Below are 6,313 nucleotides of genomic sequence, written 5' to 3' on the forward strand. Positions count from 1 at the left end.
GACCTTGTGAAGATGCTGGAGGAAACGGGTACAAAAGTATCTACAGTGCCTTGCGAAAGTATTCGGCCCCCTTGAACTTTGCAACCTTTTGCCACATTTCAGGCTTCAAACATAAAGATATAAAACTGCACTGCACTGAAAGTAAAGGGGCTGAATAATTTTGCACGCCCAATTTTTCAGTTTTTGATTTGTTAAAAAAGTTTGAAATATCCAATAAATGTCGTTCCACTTCATGATTGTGTCCCACTTGTTGTTGATTCTTCACAAAAAAATACAGTTTTATAACTTTGTTTGAAGCCTGAAATCTGGCAAAAGGTCGCAAAGTTCAAGGGGGCCGAATACTTTCGCAAGGCACTGTATATCCACAGTAAAAAAAGTCCTATATGGACATAACCTGAAAGGCCGCTCTGCAAGGAAGAAGCCACTGCTCAAACTGCCATAAAAAAGCCAGACTACGGTTTGCAACTACACATGGGGACAGAGATTGTACTTTGTGGAGAAATATCCTCTGGTCTGATGAAAGAAAAAATGGAACTGTTTGTCCACAATGACCATCGTTATGTTTGGAGGGAAAAGGGGGAGGCTTGCAAGCCGAAGTACACAAACCCAACCGTGAAGCACATGGGGTGGCAGCGTCATGTTGTGGGGGTGCTTTGCTGCAGGAGGGATTGGTGCACTTCACAAAATAGATGGCATCATGAGGAAGGACAATTATGTGGATATATTGAAGCAACATCTCAAGACATCAGTCAGGAAGTTAAAGCTCGGTCGCAGATGGGTCTTCCAAATGGACAATGACCCCAAGCATACTTCCAAAATCACTTATGACAACAAAGTCAAGATTTTGGAGTGGCCATCACAAAGCCCTGACCTCAATCCCATAGAAAATGTGTGGGCAGAACTGAAAAAGTGTGTGCGAGCAAGGAAGCCAACAAACCTGACGCAGTTACACCAGCTCTGTCAGGAGGAATGGGCCAAAATTTACCCAACTTATTGTGGAAAGCTTGTGGAAGGCTACTCTGAACGTTTGACCCAAGTTAAACAATTTAATGACAATGCTACCAGGTGCTAATTGAGTGTATGTAAACTTCTGACCCACTGGGAATGTGATGAAAGAAATAAAAGCTGAAATCAATCATTCTCTTTACTATTATTCTGACATTTCACATTCTTAAAAAAAGTGGTGATCCTAACCTAAACCAGGGAATTTTTACTAGCATTAAATGTCAGGAATTGTGAAAAACTGAGTTTAAATGTATTTGGCTAAGGTGTATGTAAACTTCCGACTTCAACTGTACATATCCTATTACTTATATCCCACCGTGTCACAGTTGAACAGATTTGATCTCCTTTTGATTTTATTACATTTCCATTTTTTTTTTTTTTTTATTCTTTACAAATACATTTTGTGATTTGAAAAGCAAAAAGCCACTAGGAAGGTGAGCTGCACCGTATCTTTCATGAATACTGTGTACAACATCCAAGTTATTTTTACCCTATTATTGAAATGGATTCTTTTCCTACCCACTATAACAGCTTTATACTTCACACTCAAAGCTTTATTTTTATTGACAACCGAATGTTAATATTTGCGTTTATGTATGTTGTATCTTGAAATATGTATTTATTTAAATGTTTATTCATTTAGTTTTAATGTCTTTTTTTAAATTATGTTTCCTATTCATTGTGTTTTGAGTTCGATACCAACATTGCTCTGTTGTGTTCATGTTGTACATACTGCACTGATGTAATTTATTCATTTTTAACCTACATACTGTATTTATGAAGCTACTCTGTTAACTTAAGGAGTAAAAATCCTCCCCATATTTGCTCATAAGCTCTAACGAGTGCCAGTTGCTAAGACCGCTTGCTAGATAGAATTAGCTGCGGCCTCTCACAATATAGCAAAGGGTCTGCAGGTCTTTTTATCACTTACATGGGCCAGAAATTGTTGGGTTTTGTCTTGTGCCAACTCTGTTGTTTTTAAGTTTGTCATAATTAATGGGAAACATGCACAACAGATCCTTGCATTTAGCAGCTGATAAGGTGAAGCAAATGTGACAATGAAAACACTGTAAAGGCAAATTCCCAAAACAAGATGGCCATATTTTTCCTTTGCGTGTTGAAAATGGATATCCAGATTGAATGCCTCCTGAAAATCTGAAGGATACAAACTCCTCAGAAACCTATTGAACTTGTCACTGTGAGATCACCTGATTTTGCCTTACGTATTGAGTGTTATACTGTTTAAGTCTTAACTAATGTGACAATGTATTTTCTTAACTTCTCGTAAGATTTTCTTGTACTTGAGAGGACTTTTAACTCCTAGTCAGTGACCATATTTGTTATGTAGTGTAAAGTTCGACAAATCAATGTACTGTATTTTTTTACTGGTACACTTTCTAGCCAAATTCTTGATGATTTTGTAAAAAAGAAAATCAAACACTGGATTCTAATTTGTGATGGAGAGTGCAAATATGGGTAGGGTTTCTGCTTCTTTAAAGGGAAACTGACAAGAATGCACAATCATTTTGTGCTCCTTAACCCAGATTTTGGTAGAAAATTGTATGAAACAATTACAATATTACTTATGTATTATATTTGGTTATTCCCTCCAGATTAGGGCTGGTAGAAAACAAGCTGAACATTCAGTTTTATGCACCCAGTGAAATGAGTCCCAAAAGACATGTAGAACGTCACAAAAGTGGTTAAAATTGACGAAGAGATTTTGTCCATACACCAATTTGTAGAGCTGAAATGCTTCTTGCTTTTTATTTTACTCTCATCTTTCCCTCCGATTCATATTCAAACATTTTTGTTTTGAAAACTAAGAGTGGTTGGAAGTAAGTCACTAGATTGGAAGTTGGTTAAATTGGACGCTCTATGGGCTGAGATCGTTTTCATACTCAAGGCGTCGTGTCAACTGTTTGTTTGTTTGAAGAACACTATCCAACTTATTTTTCAGTTCACCTTTGAAATGTTGATAGCTGTGTGGGATCATGTTTCTATTGTACAATGTAATGTATTGTGTGTGTGTGTGTGTGTGTACAGAAAACATAAATATGTTAATTTAATTTACCAATGTGGGAAGAGGCATATTGCCCCAAATATAATGTAAATATAACAAAAAAAGGAAACAGTTGGTTTACTTCATACCTCAAAGAAATATTGTTCTTGCAGACACGATTTTAAGGGTTCATGTTCATTTTATTCTTCATTGCCTGTTGACTTGTTTATTAATCACAGACTGTTTGGCTTTAATAAGATTTGTGATTCCTATGCAAATCAGAATAAAACATCTGACCATTGCATTAGAATAGGAAATAGATATAGATGATACTGTGTGTGTGTGATATATATATATATATCACACAAAAAACTTCACTTTGGGCCAAACTGCAATACGCATGTATGATACTTACAGTGCCATTCAGATTATCTGCAAACAAATGCTTGTTCATTTTTCCTTGTCAAGACAATTTTTTTTGTACATCCTGTACTGTACATAGGCTATAGCTGAAACAAATCGACTGCATGACAAAAATGAAAGAGAACCTCAGAAAAAGGCCTTAATTTGCTAAGCAGGATGATTTAAATCATGCTCTACAATGTAAAACAGTGACACGCCCAGTCAAAAAGGATGTATGTCAATTGTTCCTAATGATTCACTTAAACAATTTACTTTTCAGAGGACTGTGTTACCTCCATTTCTGCATAATGCTAGCTAGCTCATTGCTGAAATAAGAATGTATTTGTGTAACATAGTCTTGGAATGTGTCTGTTTCACTGATTGACATGAACCAAAAGCATTTTCATTGAGTCCCTTTTCTCACCATCTACTTCTTATTCAGTTGAATTGGCTGTTACTTGCTTTAGCGTCTAGTTCTTCATTGTAGCACCTCACTGTGTGTGAGTCAAATTGTCAGTTGTTCCTATTGAAAATCCCGTTTTCATAACACATCAGATGCCAATTGATCTGTAGATTGTCTGAAGATTTCAGACCTCGAAGTTGTCTAACGTTGAGATTAATCTTTTTTTTTTTTAAGCGGGCTCATGAGTTTGTGAGAACTTCCGTCAAAGTCGGAATCGACTTTGAATTTCCTGATCCAGAAAGAGTTATAGCCTAATCAAAAACAATGGCAACAAATCCTCCAAGTCTAACCGGCTTCCTTGCAGGTAACTCAACTCATATCCTGAACTTGTAAATTCACATCCTTGTCACGCTCTCCAGAAGGATCACATCAACATGATATGTGTGGATAAAAGCCCAATAGTTGATGTGATTATAGCATGTATGCTGTAATTAGTTTGATGCACTGATACACTTCCTGTCATCAAATGACAGCCCCAATTATTGGGCTTCAAGTGTAAACTGAAAGCCAAAGACTGCAACCATGATGGAATAAGAGAGTGCGCATTGTTTCCATTCATTTAAGACTGAAGCATACCCTGAATATCTGGATCTACAGAACATAAGGCCAGGGGCATGGACTCATTTTGACGTAAGACCACTTTTGAAATATAGAAACTTCTGTTGATTTTGGAGTGAACTGACACTTTAATGATCTGGCAAGAGTCATAACAGTTTCACGAGCTACTTAAAAATGTCACTTATACAGCTGCGATCAAATATATTGGCACCCTTGAACGATTCAGCTGAAATTGAAGAAAACTGTTGGCGTTAACAAGTGTTTTTGATTTAAAGCTGCACAGGACCAAGAAACAAAACATCCAAACTGAAATTAAGATTTATTTACATAAACGTAAAAAAAATGGCTTGGACTAAATTATTTAAAATTGAAATGAGTTTGTTTGGAGGAAAGTGATTCTTGTTACGGTTGTAATTTATCTCCACCTGTGGTAAGTTCCAGGTGCCTCAGGGTAAAAAAGAAATAACATTCAACCAGTTTTTTTTAAAGAGAACAGAACCTTCTGCTCCATTGTAAACTGCAAGGGTGCCAATATATTAGACTGCAACTGTACTCCGTATTGGCAGTAAAACTTGACTTGACGGGCGAGAGCTTACTGTCAGTTGCATGGCATGACTGATGTTATAAGTGGTCCCTATTGTTGATGCTGGTTTATTGCAAATGATTCAACATTATCTTGTTGACTTCAGCAATATGAACTATGGCTAGTTAGCTAACCTAAATTGAGGCATGTGCCATCATGACTGCCGAATCAAGTCTAAACTGATAACTGCATAAGACATATTTTAAGTAAGGTTTATGACACGTTTTTATGTTGTATGTGTTCTTATTCTGTTGAATTTTTCACTTTTATTTGTGGCCAACTGCCTTGTGAATGTGAACAGTGACTGTTCTGTCAATGCTGACTGTTGTACCCTAGAAAGAATATTATCTTTTTTTTTAAAGCCTGTAACAATGTGGAAGCGTATTCCTTATTTTGTAATGCGAAACCAGAAAGGGCTTATTCCATTGCAGCTTGTTTTCCAATCATGTTAAAAAAGGAATAGCACTCAATGTATATTTATTTGTCAATAGATATACCATACTGCTCTGCATATGCATGGGGAAATGGCAATCAAATACGGTGATGTGGACTCCTGTTTTGACAGTAATTATTACAATACACTGACTGAAGTGAGCATGAAAGGAATTCAGCCTTGTGGGAATTGGTGAGCAGTATCTTGATTCTCACTAAGCTTACTGTCACTGCAGTACCTGTCCCCATGCATTCTCTCAACTAAAGGTGAATGAAAGGGATAATTATATTTTCTGTCCCATAATTTGAAATGGATTCATATGAATCTACATAATTTCCTCCTGTAGAACCGTGCAGTTGAAGTTGGGTACCCTAAAATGCCACTTTTGGCAAGTATTTCCAATCCATAATGTAAAGAAAATCTCTCTTATAGGGAATTCCCTGGTCAGCTTTAAGTGGGTATCACATATTTTAACTATTGTCCTGTAAATCATATTCTGAGATGTATAGTAATTATTTGTTTCTATGTGAAACTCCTTTTATGTGACCCCTTTGTAAGATAAACTGAATGTGGGAGGCATTTCTTCTCTGTACATGGTCTCGATTTTGCAGAATATATAAATGAAAAATGTCATTTCACCAAGGTTTACTAAGTGTGGACATGCATGACGTTTGAACTATTCTATATTTTGTTGTCCTTGTTATGTTGTTTATATTTTGTAATCTGTATTTCTGTATGTGTTTTTAAAAGATCATTTTGAATACCTGTTTTGTGATTTTCAGTCCCAAACTTTTGATCAGTACTCAAAGCAGTTTCTCATGACTTCAGTTTCTGTCTAGTCAGTAGTGAGGAGAAAGTGTAAACCAG

Source organism: Oncorhynchus mykiss, chromosome 5, assembly GCF_057628025.1.
Source record: "Oncorhynchus mykiss isolate SJ-2025 chromosome 5, ASM5762802v1, whole genome shotgun sequence".
In the NCBI taxonomy this organism is placed as follows: Eukaryota; Metazoa; Chordata; class Actinopteri; order Salmoniformes; family Salmonidae; genus Oncorhynchus; species Oncorhynchus mykiss.